Source organism: Camelus dromedarius, chromosome 13, assembly GCF_036321535.1.
Source record: "Camelus dromedarius isolate mCamDro1 chromosome 13, mCamDro1.pat, whole genome shotgun sequence".
Classification (NCBI taxonomy): Eukaryota; Metazoa; Chordata; class Mammalia; order Artiodactyla; family Camelidae; genus Camelus; species Camelus dromedarius.
Genome location: NC_087448.1, coordinates 22,973,787 through 22,993,415, shown reverse-complemented (window position 1 = coordinate 22,993,415; position 19,629 = coordinate 22,973,787). Strand labels below are relative to the sequence as shown.

The 19,629-nt window shown below is 37.9% G+C and overlaps 1 long non-coding RNA gene across 1 annotated transcript in view; it reads left to right on the top strand.

Annotated features, from left to right (window-relative positions):
- LOC105103274 (uncharacterized) overlaps window positions 1-17,810 on the top strand; it is a 96,204-nt gene extending 78,394 nt beyond the window's left edge. The window contains exons 4-5 of the long non-coding RNA XR_838450.3: window positions 6,546-6,676; window positions 14,470-17,810. This is a non-coding gene — a long non-coding RNA (uncharacterized LOC105103274). The remainder of the gene's footprint in view (window positions 1-6,545; window positions 6,677-14,469) is intronic.
- Window positions 17,811-19,629: the final 1,819 nt, after the last annotated feature.

The following is a 19,629-nucleotide window of genomic DNA, read 5'->3' as shown; positions in this document are numbered from 1 at the left end:
TGGTAGAGCCGACTCTGACAACGTTTCAGATAGAAATGAGGGACATGTCATTGGAAACTGGAGGAAAGGCCGTCTTTGTTATGACAAAGAGTGACAAAGAAGTTGGCTGAATTGTGTTCACATCCTAGAGATTTGGGGAAGGGGGAGCTTGTGAGGGATGAATTTGGATATTTAGCTGAAGCTATTTCTAGGCAGGGTGTTGACTCAGTGGCTGGGATCTTCTTGACTGCTTACAGTAAAATGTGAGAAGAGAGAAAGGATTAAAGATGAATTGTTTATCAAAAAGGGAGCAGAATTAAATGATTGGGAAAATTCTTAGCTTATCCATGTTATAAAGAATGAGAAAAATCCGTCACATTAAAGGGTGTGGTCAGCCATCTCCACAGAAGCTGGGAGCTATTGTTGGAGACAGTGAAAGAATGCAAATAGGGGACCTCAGCGGGTGTTGCCCACCTGACATCTCTGGCTCCACCCCTACAACACATGCCTGAATGCCCCACAGCTCTGGCAGGCCAGGCGGCATCTTTGGAGCATGCAGGTGACAAACTTTGGCTGCCTTTGTGCTGCTGTCTCCGCAGGAGTGTACAGTGCATGTGCAGTGGGGACATGGATGCCTCCACCTAGATTTCAAAGGATGCGAGTCAGAGCCACTGGGCACTGGATCCCACCCCAGGATTGTGGACAGAGATGTTAGCCTTGGAAGAGGCTCCAAGGAGAGAGCCGAGATGGGGCTTTCCAGCCCAGCTGTGGGGACAGGGCTGTCCAGAGTCTTGGAGGCCAGCCTCTGCCTGGCAAAACTGCAAGGGTAGAACCCCTGCCCTGGTGGGCATGGAGGGCAGAGCATTGAGCAAAAGAGGATTGTTCTTGAGCCTTAAGGTGTAGTGGAGCTTGCTCCCCGGGATTTTGGACTTGCCTGTTACCGTCACCCCTTCCGTATTTCCTGATTCTCCCTTTTGGGTTGGGAATGTCTGACCTGCGCCTGTTCCACCACTGTGTTTGGGAAACAGGTTTACTGGAAGAGCAATTTGCTCCAGGATAAATCCTAACTTAAGTCTTAACCGTCTCATTTAGATAAGATTTTATACTGAGATTTAAAGTTGATGCTGTAATGAGTGAAGACTTTTGGGGCTATTCAAATGGAATGAATGTATTGTGCATGCAAGAGGGACATGAATTTGGGGGGTGGTCAGTGGCAGAATGCTACGAACTGAATGTTTGTGTTTTCCCCAGATCCATATATTAAGGCCCAATTTCCAATGTGGCATCATGTTTATAGGTGGGGACTTTGGGAGTTGATTAGGTCATGAGGGTGGAGGTTAGTGACCTTATAAAGCAGACCGCAGAGAGCTTCCTTGTCTCTTTATCGTGTGAGGACACAGCAAAAAGAGGAACTAGGTTCTGTGAACCAAGAAGCTGGATTTCACTAGACACCAAATCTGCTGGTGCTTCGATCTCGCACTTCCCAGCTATCGAAATCATGAAAAGCAAATATTTGTTGTTTATAAACCACCCAGTCTAAGGATATTGTGTTATAGCGGCTTGGAGTAAGAAAGAGTAGTAGATATTTATTTAAAATGTTTAAAATTTAGCATCATGAAAATACGTTGATCTTTTCAAATGTTTTTGTTCAAAAGGAAAAGAAATTAAAAATTGGACTTTCAGGAAAGAGGATCTTCTGGAATGTATAATTGTATTAATTTCAAGCAGTGCTTTCTAATCACCACACTGGTCAGAAATGTCTTATTTTTTGGCTGTCTTTTATGCACTAGGCAGTACTCGGCACTGAGTTTATAAAGTGAAGGAAGAAGACAGGGAGGGGAAATGGGACAGTGACAGAAATTAACAAAGTGCTGATTATTTCTGAATGATATGCTGTTTTCCACTAGTCTTCACTTCTGTTAACCTGTCCTCTCTTCCTGTTAGCATATAGAATTAATCTTATCATAACATGTATAGTGTATGCTCTCATTTGGCTGTAGTGATTTGCTCAAGGGCATGTGATCTAGAACAGGCCAATTGATGCCGTTTCCATGTACTTTTCCAGTTGGAGCTTGACAGTAAGGTCCCTTGTCACCTTAGTCAGGACCTGTTAGGATTCAGACCCAGAGCTTTCAGCGTGTGATTCCTGCCGCACAGAGAAAGCTCTCTGCAGAAGGAGAGAATGAAACCTATGTTTAAAATGAAGCAGAGGTGAGAAATGCTGGAAAGGAATGTCTTGACAAGCTTCAAGTTTCTGGATTGAAATGATCTTGAGACCAGCTCCACCTCTTGCTTTTGTGTGCTTTGGTTGCATCGGCCAAAAAGTTCCCCTTTTCAGTGAAGACAGCTCGAGTTGACTTTCTTTCACTGCAAACCAAAAGGTCCTGACTAATCTTTTATACTTACTACCTTAGAGTGAGAGGAAGAATATTACCTCTTAATAGATCAAGATCTAGCAGAATGCATGATGCATGATGATGATGATGATAAGAAAAAGAATAACAACAAGAGAAAGAGGAGGAAAAGGAGAAAGAAAACATTAACAAACATCTGGTTAACATCTATTGATTTTTCTAACTTTTATTAAGCTTTATTCTAAACGTGTTACTTGTATTAGCTCATTTAATCTTACATTACCCCTTTGAGATGTGTGCTATTTTATCTCAAATGTATAGATGATAACATTGACACAGATGTTCAGTAGTTTTCTCGAAGCCACATGACCAACAGAAGCAGAGAGACAGAGGCAGAGTCGATATTCACTCTAGTAGGCTCTCAAGTAGTATTAGTTGATGGGAAGAAAAAAATGCAAGAGTGATGAAGATAAATAATTACACTGCAGTGTGATAGAGGCAACATTTAATCTTTAACACATCACCATAAAGAAGGTATTATTATTATCCTCATTTCATACGTGTGGAAATTGAGGTTAAGAGAGTAGTGGGTCTTCAGCCATCTCAGCTAGAAAGTGGTGGAGCTGGAGATATACTCAAGCTTACTTGAAAGAACCCTTAGATGTTTTTATATAAGGCTAGATCCTAAGTGGGAGACCATCTTTATATGAGACTTTAAAACATTATGGCGCTTTATCCCTTTTTGGATCTTTCTTTCTATAATTTCTTATAACTATTCCTTTTAAGTTTTGTGTTGTTCACATACTTAAGTAGTACCTCCTTTACAGACAGATTGTTTCTTTTTGCAGGATCTTCATCAAAAATCAGAGCATTCAAACACAATAGATAGTCTTCATTTTAAACCAAATCCTATAAAAATTTCCATAAAAACCTTTTGCAAAGTATTGTTATTGGTCACCTTTGCCAATGCAATGAGAGCATAAGGCATTTTGACCAGCGTGTGATTAGAAAGTGCTGCTTGAAACAAATAGCATTATACTTCCCAGAAGATCCTCTTCCCCGAGAGTCCACGTGTGTTTTCTGCAGTTTCAAGTACATAGACCTAGGTAGCAGAAAAGGCAACCTAGCACTGAAGTCCATCACCCAGCTATTTACTCATCTGCTCTTGCTAGCTGCTACTCCTTTCATGGACTCATCTGTTTTCCTACTACAGTTATGTGGTTAAATGGACAAGAACGTATCTGTGTGGATGGCCTTCCATTCTTCAGCTCTGCCTTAGCGTCGGTATTGTTTTATGCTAACTTCATATCAGTTCATTAAGTTATTTGGTGAATCCTAACACTGCAGTACTCTTTGAATACAAAAAGCTGTTGTCTTTAGCCAGTATTTCTTTTCTAATATAAAATGTAAACAATCTTCATTTTTGGCTTTTTGAACAGTGCTATTACGAATTGCAGCTTTCATTTCTGATTCTTTTCTCCAAATAAAACTTTGAAAATAAATCAGTGTGCTATTTCCCAAGCTTACATCATACAACCCTGACATTTGAATCGTTGCAAAAATGTGTCTTGGAAATATTTCCAGTGTCTTTTTAGTCAGAGTTTCATAACTTAATCCCTATATGGGCAATTGCTAACTTCTTTGCATCTTTTCCTGATTATAACTCTACAAAAAAAAAAGTTTTTAAAGTTCTCTGGTTTTTTTTTTTTTTTTTTAATATTAAATAAGAAAAAGAAGCAAACATGGTCTCACACATGAAGATGTAAATATGCTATAGAAGACTTTGATCATTGCCTGCCTTGGGACCCTTCTTTTCCTCTTTAGGGTCTTTTGGGAAGTTGTTGGGTATCAGCACCAGAGCTTTTTCTTCCTCTTTTTCATTACTGCATTTCCCTTTTTTCCCCATTAAGCATCAAGTCCTCTCTTCTCGGGGATTTCTAATTTTTCCTGTTTTCACATCTACAATCAGTATAATTTGGGAATCCTGGTTCTTGTTCTCTTTTGACTCCATTCCACGTTTTGATCCTCTTACCTTCCTTCATCCAGATTGTTAGTGCCAACATTTTTTTTCTGATTTGCCTGCTCACGTCCTGTCTTCTTCCGCCTTTACTTTAGGTGTTTTCTTGTTCATTATCTTCCTTGGTGGTTTTCTGTAGAATCATCAAAGCTTACATGTGAAATACAAAGTGATTATTATTTTCATATTAGGCTTTATATATAAAGAAACTGAAGGACAATGACCTGAGTATGTCACCAAAAATGAATGACAGACCCAGGTCCAGAGGTTAGAGTTCAGACTTAACCCTCAGTCCAAGCTGTCCCATTTAGACTGCCACTGCCCATTTTATGAAAGTGTGAACATGACATTTTGAGCCCTAGCTTTGATTTATTCAACCTTTATATAAATTCACAACAGTAACCTCCAACCTCTTATTTAATAAGATGTTGAATTTTGGGGGCTTCCCATTTTAAATAGACTTCCCCCAGATGATACTTCTCTGAAGAAGGCAAAAAAAAAAAAAAAAAAAAAAAGCCAGTGTGTACTGGATCAGACCTGCTTGACTCAGCAATTTTCTGCAAATTAGACAGATGATGTGCACAACCTCAAAGTATCTTTTTTAAGCAGCAGCACACCACAACCAATTATTAGTCCTCAGACATGCAATCATCCCAGGAATCAAATTGCTCCCAATTTGATGGATTTTTATCCTTTTACTTATCAGAATGTTCTCTCTCTCTTTCTTTTTTTTTCCCCAAAAAAAAATAAATTCTGGAAAGATTTTTTTCTGATGCTGAAGAAATCTTGAAAGGTTATCACTGGACTTTGATGGAATTAGAAGCCTACTGATTTGCTCAGAAAAACCTCAGACAAGTTTAAAAATAGTACATAGTTGGTTAATAAAACTCCACTGAGTGGGGAGCGTATGACTCAGTGGTAGAGTGTGTACCTAGCATGCACTAGGTCCTGGGTTCAATTCCCAGTACTTCCACTAAAAATAAATAAATAAAAACCTAATTACCAGCCCCCCTCTCCCCGCCAAAGGAAAAAAAAAAAACTGCACTGAGAAAAGAGCATATGGTTATATTAGTTAGTGAGTTCGATGAATAGCATTCATGTATGACTCATTTTCACTTAACAAGGAGTTATAATTTCTATATATGCAGATGCATCCTGAACTAGGCTTATTTTGAGCTGTAGATTTCCCCTTTTATAGAATATAATGTCACATGAAACCATGGGGAAAAAAAAAACAGAATTGACTTATAATTTCAGTCAACTGATTCTTTAATATATTCCTGATGTTGGATTTCCAGAAACTCGTTAAACTGTCTGGACAGAATATGATTATTGATCACCTGTATTTTGGTGTTGACTTCTTTATTTTAACCAACAAATGTGATTGTCCCTTTTCTCTTGAGTCATTGCAAGAAAGGTACCATTGCAAGTATAAGGGAGGACCTTTTTCAAATGAATTGTTGCTCTTTATTTGAATATAATCAAACTGACAAGTGATTTATTTGAGGTTGTGAAATTTGTGAACATCAAAAAACCTTTCCTGCATTACTGACAGAAATCCAGGTGGCTGGCTTCTCCCTGTCTCACAGCCCCTTCAGTACGCCTAACCCCTTTCTCCTTTTCTGAGGTGTTTCAGCACCAGCATACCTAATTTGGTTCAAGTACAAAAATGGCTTTTTTTTTTTTTAAAGCTAACCTAGCTAAATGTTTTAGCTAATCATTCATTGACTAATTTTTCTATGATCTTGGCAAAAATTTCAAGTAACAAAATCATACATTCTGGGTAATTCTTGTGGTCCCATGTTTCCAGCATAGATGAATAGCAGCGGACTTCTGAAAAGGATAGACCTGGGTTTAAATGCCATCTCTAGCACTTACAAATTAGGTAGCTTCAGGCAAGTGTGACGATTAATTTTATGCCAACTTAACTGGTTTATGGGGCACCCATATATTTGGTCAAATAGTATTCTGGATGTTTGTGGGAGAGTGTTTTTGGATGAGTTTAACCTTCAAATCAATAGACTGAGTAAAGCAGATGGCCCTCTGTGGTGTGGATGGAACTTATCCAGTAAGTTGAAAGCCTCAGTAGAACAAAAAGGCTGACCTTCCAGTGAGTAAGAAGGAATTCCTCCTGCCTAATTACCTTAGAGCTGGGACACTATTTTTGTTTTTGCTTTTGTTTTTCCTGCTTTCAGACTTGAACAGAAACATTGGTACTTCCTGGATTCCAGCCTGCCAACCTTTGGACCAGAACTATACTATTGATTCTCTTGGGTTTCCAACTGACTGACTACAGATCTTGGGACTTGTCAGCCTGCATAATCATGTGAGCTAATTCCTTATGATACATCTCTTTCCTTATATATATTCAAGGACCAAACCAAGGTCAAAGGTTAAGCTGTTTGGTCAAATAGAGGCAGCAGGAAAGAAGAAGTACTGGGGATGGTTTATAGGGATCGAGAATGTCTAGAAGGGAGCAGAGAGAATCATAGTTCAGGTCTGATAGGAGTCTGTGACACGGGCACAGTCCTGAAAGATAACAGGTCAGAAGCTTGCAGGTTATCACACAGCCAGGTGTGAGGTGACCTCTCATTGAGGTTTTGATTTGCATTTCCCTGATAATAAGTGATGTCAGGCACCTTTTCATGCACCTGTTGGCCATTTCTAGGTCTTCTTTGGAAAAATGTTTATGCAGTTTCTCTGCTCAGTTTTTAATTGTAATGTTTATTTTTTGTTACTGAGTTGTATGAGTTCTGAAAATATTTTGGATATCAACCCTTTATGAGATACATGGTTTGCAAATATTTTCTTCCATTTTGTAGGTTGTCTTTTTATCCGTGGATTGTTCCTTTTGCTGTGCAGAATCTTTATAGTTTGATGCAGCCCCACTTGTTGATTTTTGTTTTTATTGCTTGTGCTTTTGGTGTCATATCCAAATATTCATTGCCAAGAACAATGTCAAGGAGATTTCTTTGTTTTTTCTGGAAGTTATGCTGCTTCAGGTATTATGTTTAGGTCTTTAATCTGTTTTGAGTTATTTTTTTGTGAGTGGTTTGCAGCAGAAATCCAATTTAATTTTTCTGCTTGTGGTTATCCAGGTTTCCCATCACCATTTTTTGAAGGACTACCTTTCCTCAATGAGTATTCTTGGCGACTTCATTAAATATTCATTAGAAATTGGTCAAAAGGTACTAACTTACAGTTAGAAGATGAATAAATTCTGGAGATCTAAGACACAGCATTATGATTATAGTTAACATCACTGTATTATAGGCTTCAGAGTTACTAAGAGACTAGATTGTAAATGTTCTCACCACATTAAAAAAATTATGTGATATGATAGAGATGTTAGCTAAAGCCATGGTGGTAATCACCTTGCAAAATATACATGTATCAAATCAATACATTGTACACCTTAATTAAACATACCAATGGTATACGTCAGTTATATCTCAATAAAAAAAAAAAATTGTCACAGCCAGAGTATGATCATGGGTGCTCAGGCATCAACTGCTTGTCCTCTTCCTTGGTGGCAGTGCCCGCTTAACAAGGATGGATGTGGTTGACTGTTTTATGTGGGAACCAGTTTTTCCTGGATCACAGAGTTAACCAGAGATTTAGAATTTGATCTCAACACTTTCAAATACCAGCTGCTCTGCAGAGCAGGTTTTTCACCACATCCCACGTTCCTCTAGAGTATGCTTTCTGAGAAATCTTCAGGAAAGAGGAGACACTTGAGCTAACTTTTGAAAGGCATTCTCATCAAATGGCCCTAACTGGGAGCACAGCAAGTTTAGAGAAGTTAGAGCAGGGGGTGTTTGAGTGTAGGCACAAAGTGGATGTGATAATGGAGAATGAGCTTTGGAAAATAGTACAACTTGAAGTCCCTGAGCTAATAAGTAAAAATGTTACCCTCGGGTCCTGGCGTTACTGAGGAGATCTTTGGAGTATGTGGAGCAGGACTGCCATGATGAGATTTGTGTCTGAGCGTGTACTGAATGAACTGGAAGATAATTCAGCTGGAAATTAGTAGATCAATTAGGAAATATTTCAATAAATGATAAGAAATGTGAAGGTGTCCAATTTAAGAAATGTCTGTGATGCTGGAGAGCAGAGAACAACTTTGATAGACATTAAGGATGTTCAATGTAGGCAAGAGAAGAAGAGAGAGGAGTCATTAAATGAGATAATTTACACCAGAGGAGGAGTGGCTTCTGCTACCAAGAGATTCTCCAGTTGGCTTGAGACCCTACTTTATCAGGAGAGTTTTGGCAGATAATGTGCACCTTGCTAGAACTTAGCCTACTGCAAGGATTTCTAGGAGAAATCCATTCATGGCCTTCCGAATTTGTAGAGTAGAGCTCTTATTTAATAGTAAGAGTGGATTTGCTTTTGAATTGTACTTTTTCTGAATCGCTGTTACATATAGAGAGTGTTATTGAACTCTAAGATATATTTGGTTCAAATTCATAGTTGTACAACAGGTACTTTTTTTTCTGATACTGAAGATGAGGACTTCACTTCAAAATATTACGTTCATCAAGTAAACAGACCATTCCAGCAGATTGTGGCATGCCTATAGGTCCTGGTTCAGTTTATGTTTTCTGTACATACTCTTTAACAGAAAACAGAACCATCTGCCATGATACAGCCAAGAAAACTAATTATTTTTGTAGGTCTTAAAATGGATATATATTTAGCTTTGTCTTTTTATGTGTTTATGATTAGATGCTATTGAGTATTAAGAAATAAAACCCTGTATGACTTTTCCTAAAATCTAATATAGCATGATATCGAACTTAATACCCTAATTGCAAACTAACAAGAGATGCTTTTACAATTACTTCAATGTTTATAAGGTTATGACTCATGAACAAATTACTTTCATGGTTGGGTTGCATTTATACAAGACAGGGTGTGAATTTTAAAAATGGATCAACAAGATGGGGCAGATTTAGGTGTGGACGTGTTTACGTAACATGTTTAAATATGGGCATAGAGAAGCAGAAAAACAAATACCTCTTTTGGCATGTTCAATAGTTAAAGGAGATTTTGTGCACTATTGTATTAATAAACATTTATGGAAATTGAATGAAAACTGGCATCAGGTAGGATCCTGGCAAAGAGCCTTTTAGTCGAGTCAGTTGAAAGCTAGTGACACCTTAAATCCTTCAGAAAATATGGAATAATGCCACTTGCAAATCCTTCACTTACAGCAGATGGAATGCAGTCTCATTCTAAATGGCAGACTACTCAACAGTGGCAAATGAAATTAAACCAATAACGGTCGTATGAATCTGCGGGGAAAAAAGGAGGCATGAAAGCCAAGAAATTCAAATGGAATATTATTACCGTGTTTCACATCTAATAATACACCTCACTCACAGGCGATGTCCTAACTCACTCGAGTGATTGCCAGTCATATTGTTTGTCCTGTTCTATGTCGATTTGCTCTTGCAAATGCAGCCCAGTAGTTGTTACGCGTTTTGCCCATCTCTGAGTCCTGTATCCCTTAGATTTTTAAGAACAGACACTGTGCCTAATGCCGTCCTTACCTACAGTAGGCTCTCTGAGGGGCTGGCAAGTATGAAGTAACTCTTCCCAGAACAAGAGTCAAAAACCCAAGTCTTCTTCATGGTTCTGAAACCATTCCACGTGTCTCCTAACCAACTCTGCCCACAGGTAAAGCCAGCCTGCTTATAGGCAGTCTCTGAGCAAGTTCAGAATTGTGCAGTAAATAGTGCACTGTGCATTACCATTTATGTTACAGCTAAATTGGTCTTATTAAGAGATTAACTATAGGACAAAAGATAACTCCCAGAGGCTTAAGAATTCTCTTTAAAAATGTGTCCTTAAGGAGGAACCTAGAAAAAGGAATTATCATCCAACTAACAAGATACTTAGGAGGGGGTAACAGAGTGGAGGTTATGTAACAAAGGAGCTGAGACACACTACATAGACATGTAGCCTAGTAAATGTTTCATATATATGTGCAATTATTTACATGGGCTACATCAAAGAGATGCTTGCATCATACTCCACTTTTATTTTGTTTCTTGAGATTTTTCTGCTACTAATAATTGGGAGACTACAAAATGTTTGTCACAGGCTCATATCTTGATTCAGAATTTCTGGGATTCCAACTCTAGGTAGATAATCGGCAGCATCTTTTGGGAGCTTTTATAAAGAGTATTTTCTTTTTCCCCAGAAATACTTGGCAAAGAACTGTGATTTAATGCTCTTGCCCTAAGCTTTGCGGCACTCTCTGAGCTCCCTGTCATTCCTGCTCAGTTCCCAGAGACAATGATGCGTCCCTTCTTCCTTTGGCTTATAGCTGCTTCTCTCAGCATTACTAGAGGGTTGTAAATATCAGGGCTCCTGGGTACAAATCACAAACTTCTTTGAAGACCAATTTTTTGCAGTGAGGTTTTTCAGAATCCTTGAAGAGGGTATACATTTTCCTGATGACTGCAGAATATTATCCAAATGATCCCTGAAAATATCTCACGGATACTGCACTGCAAAGCTATGCAGACTGGAAGTGCCCAAACTCTGGTACCCAAACTTAGTAGCAATCCTGATAGATTTTTCATATGTCCCTGCCCTGAATCTGTGAGGCATTATGGGCTTTGTCTTCTTTCTCTCTTATATCCGCATGTCCAACCTGGTTCATTCCACCTGGTTAGCAAACTCTCAAATCTTCTCTTTATCCGAAGTACCTTTACCATAGCCAAGCCACCTTCTCTCATGTGGATGCTGGAAAAAAATCTCCTCTTTTATTTCCCCACATATACCACTGATCCCTTTCAATCATCCTTCATACAGTAGGTAACTTTATAATAGTACAGATCTTATTATATTTCTTTTCCTAGTTAAAACCCTCCCAATAACTCCTGATTGTTCTTAAGATAAATAACTGACTCGTTAATGTCTCTAAGGCCCTATCTGGTCTTAGACCTACCTGCCTTAATAGCCTCCTCTCTTGCAATGCTCTTTCTTGAGCTGTGATCTCTGGTCATCTTCCAATATTTTCCTCCTGTCTGCCTCAGGACCTTTACCCACGCTCTTCCTTCTTTTGGAAATTCTTCTTTTCACTGTCTACTCATCTCTTTATCCAGCTAACTCCTACTAATTCTTCACTTTTTAACTTGAATATCCTTTCTTCAGGGAATCCTTGACTGACTCCAGTTCACACCTTCTGAATAGAAACGATCACTAATTATCTACTTTCAGCACAACAGACTTATTAACCAATAGTCATTGACATTAATTGTTTTGTGCTTTTCTTCTTCTTTAGACTTTAAGCTCCAAGTGAGCATGAACTGTATCTTGTTCTTGTTTACAACATTTACACCATTGTTTTACCTATGCCTAGCTTGTAGCATTGCATCTAGTAGGTGCTTTATAAATATTTATCTATCACTTGCTAAGTGTCTCTGAAAGTGTATACCTTTGGCTCAATGAAGTAAACTTGACCAATAACTCAAATACATGTCTGATTTTACTATTAAGACTTTGGAGCACATATATTTTTTCTTGATTTTTAGTTTGGATAAAACTGTTCATGTTAATAATTGTCCCTGGGAAATTATGTCTTTTTCTTTTACTCTCATATGATGCCTGTACAACATATTACTAAATGCTTAAGAAGACTTTCCATTGCCCTAATTCTTTGCTGCTTCAACATCTCTGGAGATTTAGCTACTTCATTTCATTGTAAAGATTCAGGGATATAAAATCAACATGCAGAATCAGTTGCATTCTGTGTACTAACAACAAAAATCTCTGAAAAAGAAAGGAAACAATCCCTTTCACACTAGCATCAACACCAATAAAATACTTAGGAATAAATTCAACCAAGGAAGTGAAAGATCTCTACACTGAAAAGTATAAGACTTTGATGAAAGAAGTTGAAGAAGACATAAACAGATGGAAAGATGTCTCATGTTCATAAATAGGAAGAATTAATATTATTATTATTATAATGTTCATATTTCCCCATGCTATCTACAGATTCAGAGGAATACTCTTCAAAATTCCAGTGGCGTTTTTCACAGAAATAGAACAAACAGTCCTAAAGTTTGTATGGAATCATAAAAGACTTCAAATAGCCAAAGTAACCCTGAGAAAGAAGAACAAAGCTGGAGACATCACACGTCGTGATATCAAACTATACTACAAATATTTATTAAGCAAAGTAGTATAATACTGGCATTAAAAACAGATGCATGGACCAATGGAACAGAATTGCGAGCCCAGATACAAACTTTTACACATGAGGTCAACTAATATTTGACAAGGGAACCAAGAATATGCAACAGAGAAAGGCTAGTTTCTTCAATCAATGGTGTTGAAAAAAACTAGATAATCACATGTATAAGAATGAAATAAACTCCTGTCTTACATCACTACAAAAATTAACTCAAATTATAGACTAAAACATGAGTTCTGAAACCATAAAATTCCTGGAAGAAAGCATAGAGAAAAAGCCCCTTGATGTTGGTCTTAGGAAAAACTTCCTGGATGTAACACCAAAAGCACAAGCAACAAAAACAGAAATGAATAAGTAAGGGCGGGTGGGAAGGGGTACATTGGGAGTTCGAAATTTGCAGATACTAACTACTATATGTAAAATAGATAAACAACAAGCTTTTACTGTATAGTACAGGGAACTATATTCAATGTCTTATAGTAATCTATAATGAAAAAGGATATGAAATGAATATATATATGTATGACTGAAACATTATGCTGCACACCAGAAATTAACACAGCATTGTAAACTGACTATACTTCAATAAAAGAGAATGCAAGATTAATAAATAAATAAGTAGGACTACATCAAACTAAAAAATTTCTGCATAGCAAAAAAAGCAATCAACAAAATGAAAAGGCAGCCTACGAAATGGAAGAAAATAATTACAAGTCATATATCTGATAAGGGGTTAATATCTAAAATATACATAAGGAACTAATTCAACTCAGTAGCGAAGCACAAAGAGTCTCATTAAAAAATAGACAGAAGGACTAAATAAACATTTTTCCAGAAAGACACCCGAATGGCCAACAGGTACATGAAAAAATGCTCAAAATCACTAACTACCATGGAAATGCAAATGAAAACCACAATGAGACATCACTTCACACCTATTAGAATGGCTATCATCAAAAATATAAGAGATACCAAGTGTTGGTGAGAAGGTGGAAAAAGAGAGCCCTTGTTCAGCTTTGGTGGGAATATACATTGGTAGCCATTACGGAAAACGGCAGGGAGGGTTTTCAAAAAAGGTAAAAATAGAATTATCATATGATTCAGCAATCTTACTTCTGGATATATATTCAAAGGGAATGATATCAGAAATTGAAGAGATTTCTGTACTCCATGTTCACTGTAATACTGTTCACAATAGTCAACATATGGAAATAACCTAAGTATCCATCTATAGATGAATGGATAAATTGGGAGTGATGTATATACACAATGGAATATTATTCAACTACAAGAAAAAGGAAATCCTATTATTGGTGACAACATGGATGGCCCTTGAGGGCAAAATGAAATAAATAAGGCAGAAGAGAACAAGTATTGTACACTATCACTTATTTGTGGAATCTAAAAAAAAATAAACTCATAAAAACAGAGAATAGACGAGTGATTGCCAGTGGCTGTGGGTGGGGCAAGTTGGGGGGTGTTAGTCAAAGGGTATAAACTTCCAGTTATAAGATGAATACATTCTGGGGACCTATTGTTCACTATGGTAGAAATACTTTACAGTCCTGTATTATGTACTTTAAAATTGCTAAGAGAGTAGATCTTAAATATTTTCACCACACACAAAAAAAAGAAACGATAATTATGTGAGCAGATGGAAGTGTTAACTAACCCTACTGTGGTAATCATTTCACAATATACAAGTGGATCAAGCCAACACATTGTAGACCTCAAAAATGAGGTTATATATCAATTATATCTCTACAAACCTCTAAGGAAAATGACAGCTAAATGAAAGAAAAGTGGGGAAATACAGCTAGTTTGAAATTTTGGTGTCAACTTGTAACTGATATTTCTGAGGCCTTTCATGTTTTTCTTTACCGTTCTAACTTGGTGTTTCTTTTTAGGAAGAGAAAAAGAAAAAGAGGAGGCTTGCTGTTTTTGCTGTTTTAGTCTTAATTTTCTTAAGAAATGTGAGAGGGTGGGAAGGCGAAGATAAACTACGTTGGGAACGTATCAGCCCATGGACGGATCTACCTCCTCGCTTGCACGTTTCTGAAGCAATTCCAGTATGAATACAGGAGGAGAATCAGGAAACAGAACACGCTGACATTCCCTCTTCTATTAACCGTATGGTTAAATATGTACTTTTAGTGGAATTCACTAACTCTACACAGTTTAGTCTACCCTCAGCGGGCAATTAGCCATGTTATAAGCAGCAAACCTGAGACGGAGACCAAACGATCGTCGGTTTGTTAGTACAGGACTAACGTTTGCCTGTTTCTAGTACACAGGACTTGAGTTTATCTAAAATTATAGACAAGCCTTTCCTATCAGCCAAATAACCCTCTGTGGGGTTTACAAACAATTGCAATTTGGAGTCCCATTTAACTTGTTCATGAAGACAAACAGGAAGGGAAAGAAGTGAAATTCTTAAGACTCTGCAATGTAAACAGTTGACCAATGAAGGGACACAGAGCATTCTAGCCAGGATCTCCCTGGCCCTCGTACTCTTTCAACTCTGTTATTTTCCTAGAATTAAACCAGAATGAAATTAATCCAGTTAGCAGGAATTTATCTTGTTTCAAGATTATTTAAAACAAGGATGGGAAACTGTACAAAATGTTTTCCTCATGGAAAGGCATTAAACTGAAAATATCCAAGTCTCAGCCCCACTTCAACTATTGGTAAGAACCTTTGATGGAGGGGTTCGTGGTGGAGAATTTCAACTGAAAATAGTGGGACCTATTCATTGCAGCTACAGTGCACCTGGATGAACTTCTCAAGTAACTCCTTCTAACTTAGACTCTCTAAAAGATAATAGCTAAGGTATAGGGTAATCTACTATAAAAACAAAACCTCCAACTACAATGGATCCGTAAATGTAGGAATTTATTTCTCACTCACATCATAATCCAAAGGTAGGGGAGCATTTAGAGCAAGAAATTGGCCCTTTAAGTCTCACCCATAGCTACACCTTGTGGGTTCAAGGTGGCTATTACAATTTTCATTGTCTTCAGCTAGCAGAAGGGTGGAAGGGATGAAGGGACCTTACGACAGCTGTTTTACAGGAAATATTTGGGAATTTAATATAGATTATACCCTTATCCTTTGCTGAAAGATCACCCCTAGCTTTCAGGGATATTGCAAAATATGTTCTTTGGGCGAGCAGCCATGTGCTCAGCTTCAAGATTGGGGAAGGTGAGAAGAATGGCCCAGAGGTCATTCAGTTTTCTGCCGTAGTGCCTCATAAAGTCACAGTGAAGTTTAAATAAGTTCATATATATATAAAAATGCTAAATTATCTGCAAATGAGTTAACACTCAGAAAATAGAGTGGCAAATTATGCACAGATTCCCAGTTACATGTCATTTCATTTCCAAAAGCATTTGCTTTATTCCTTTGGGAGGACAACAGAAGTTTTCTCTAGAGAAATCATAAACACAATGTAGCCCAATATCTAATCCAGGATTACATTTGAAAAAAATCCCCATAGGCAGGTCATGAGAGTTTTTAATTTAAAAAAAAATTTGTGTTTGTGAAGCAATATTTTTTTAAAAAATTTGTCATAAAGTTCTGATTTTAATGACTTTAGTGGCCTTAAATTTTCTTTTTAGACAATAGCAGTGTAAGAGTGGAGAAGGTTGTTAGAGAGCCTCCTCACTGTGGCTTGATGTGATAAATAATTTGCTCATAGCATGCGTGCTCCTTTATTTCACCTCCAACTTACTTTTGGGGGGACTTTGTTATCAGCAGTAATATATCCTGATCATTTTAAGTCTGTAAGGAAATGGATGATAGTCTCTTTTCAAAAAAAGATTGAATGGCCCTTCTTAGATGGTTCTAAGTACTGCAGCAGCTTCTTAAAATTCTTCTGTCATAATTATCTATATAAATGTGAATCTTTTGTATCCATTCCTTCACTTTTTATTCTCATTTGTTTCACAAGTATTTGGCATATTGTTTTCAAAGAAGGCTACAGTTCCTCCCACCCCACTAGCCCCTTAGTGATGTAACTTTATCACTCTTATTATCAAGAGATGAAATCTCTTTCCCTTCCTCTTGAACTGTGCCGGTCCTGTGACCAGCTATGACCAATGGCATGCAACAGATGTGACACTGTGTGATTTCTGGCTCAAAGTCTTAAGAAGTCTTGAAGTTTCCATTTTCACCCTTGGAAAGATGTTCAGCCTAGACTACCAACTGATAAAAGCAGACTAAAACTACCGAGTGCAGACAAAGGTCATCTGGAGGACAACTTCCAGCATGAGCACCCGAAGTATGTGAGTGTTCCATCTTGGATTCTTCAGCCTCAGTCAGGTCCCCCCAGCCAACACTGTACAGAGCAAGGGCCAAGCTATCTCCTGTAAGTCTTGTTCAAATTCCTGACCCACAGAGTGGTGAGCAGTACAAATGGCTGCTGATTTCAGCCACTGAGTTTCAGAGCAGATTGTTACACAGCAAAAGATTACTGGAATTGTCTTTTCTTCTTCTTGACATTACACTGTTTTCCAGAACAGGAACCGTGTTCAGTGAGTTTCTTGATGTCTCTCCACAAGGCAATGTATTGGCTCCACAATAGCTGTAACTGAGTGAATTAATTCCACTTCATATGTCTGGAGAAACTTTCTCAAGATTCAGTTGATAAAGTTCAGTGACTGTTAGTGTGTTTTGGAAAAGCATCTTTGTTATAATTTGATATTTTAATGCATGACCTTACATAAGTCAGTGGATTGCTTGAGGCCTGGGTGCTATTAATCAAGGTCTCTGAGCACCATCACCTTGAAATTTCATGAAACCACAATCCTGTGAACAGCCCCAGCTAGAGCCACTAATAAAATAGAGAATAAAAATAGGTAGGTATACAGCAATGGATGGAAGGTTGTAAATTTACCCATGCTGAGTTTTAAGGCAGTTGAATTTATTTGTTCTGAATTGTGTATCTTGGCTTTCTATTTTAGAGTAAAATAAATAATATCAAATAAAGCAAAGCTGAATAGTACAGGAGTGACAGTGTGTTTCCCACACAACTCCGTATTTTCTGTAACTAAGAAAAATACCACAAGTTGAAGAAACAACTCTTAAATGACAAAGCAAAATGTGACACCAATATATGATACAAAATCCATGGTCTTTTATCATAAAGACGAAATAAAAGCTAGCCTCTGAGTCAAATATAACATTTCAAAGCAGACATGTGCATCATTAAGGGTTTTACTGTTTTGATTCCTCCTTTCTTCCCTCCCTCCCTCCCCTCCTTTCACTCCCTCCTTCCTTCCTTCCTTCCTTCTAGTGGATGAGCTAATCATGTATAAAAGAAAAGAATTCAAAGTATCAAAATAGAGTTTTGGTCATGTTTCTCGAAGTAACTAAATTCAACACTTTGGAAATGGCCTATTTTATGGTTACTTCTGACAGTTACACATGGGAAGTTGTGTCTTTATTTATCCATTTTTATTTCTTTCATTTGCATCTGAATAGCAGCAACTTGTACTGAATTACTGCAAGGATTGTCTCTCCTTCTTTCAAAAGAAAGTCATTTATTAGGTTGCCTTACCTTCACCAACAGACATGTTCTCAGCTTCATGATGGCCGGCAGCCAGAGAAGCAATTTCCTTTCTTTTAAAAGGGGTTGGAAAGCATCTGATTATATCGGGAAGAGGCATTTCAGTTTTCAAGGTGAAAGAACACTTGCTTCTTTATAGATAATGGAAGAAATAAGATACACCAGTGAAAGGCAGAGGGCATACCAATTAAAACTCTCCAGGAAGAGCGGGACACAGTGTGTCCGCATGTTATCTCAATGTAAATTAGCAGGCTGGGTAACAATACTAGTTTTCTCCTTTACAACTTAAATAATTCAACTTTTAATACAGGTTCTTATTGGATGTATTTTCTATACCAGAGCAACTGATAGTACAATATTTATCACTTAAAAGGTCTTAAATATTCTTTCCCTGTCTTAGACTATAAATGCTCAGAATAGGAGTTACAATACGGGGAAAAATTTTTTTCTATTTAGCTTATTTTATCCTGGCCTTTAGAATTTTGTTTCAAAGAAAGAAAACATGGAGATTCCTTGGACAGGCAGGAAAAAAAATAATAGCTATTGAAATTATCTTGAATTGTTGTGAATCTAAGATAAACCTGATGCAGGAAAACTGATGTGGGGCGTGAGGAGGGCCATGTCCCAGGTCTCAGCTGAGACCCTGGGCTGTGCAGGGAAAGAATTCACATGTGAGCCACAGTTGAGTAAAGGTAGATTTATTTAGAGAAACACACACTGCATAGAGTGTAAGGCAAGAGAAAGGCAAGGGAAGAGGTGTGGGAATTGGGTGCTCAGGTTAAAGTAAAAGTGGGTACACACTACATAGACAGAGTGCGGGGCCGTCTCCAAAGAGGAGGGAGTGAAAAAAGGGTGCTAGGCATGGCGTTGCCAGTTTTTATGGGCTCAGTAGCTTCACACGCCTACAGGTGGTACCATTCCAACTGCCCTGGGGAAGGGGCTGGGATTCCCAGGAATTGGGCCACCGCCCACTCTTTGGCTTTTTGCGGTCAGCCTTGGGGCTGTCATGGCGCCTGCGGGCATGTTATTGATGATGCTATTACAATGAGCATATAATGAAGCTCAAGGTCTGCTAGAAGTCAAACCTCCCGCCAACTTAATCCTCAAGGCCAGCTGGGAGCGGAATCTTCCACCATTTCGTTGTTGAATTGCTGTCATTCCTTGAGTGGCTGTGCCCTGCCCCCTTCCATTCTGTCTCAAAACAACATAAATGAAAAATGCCCAGGCTACACAGGCTATTCACTTCATGTTTGTTGTCTGTCCTTTTCCATATATTCTCCATGCCAGCACTGTCCAGTAAAAATATAATGTGAACCATAAATATGAGACACCTGTGTAATTTTATTTTTATTTTTTCCCCATACTCCCAATTTATCAGTGTAATTTTAAAGTTTCTAGTAGGCACATTAAAAAAAAAAACTGGCAAATTAGTTTTCATAATGTATTTTGTTTAATCCAATATATCCAAATAATATCATCTCAGGACGTAATGAATATATAT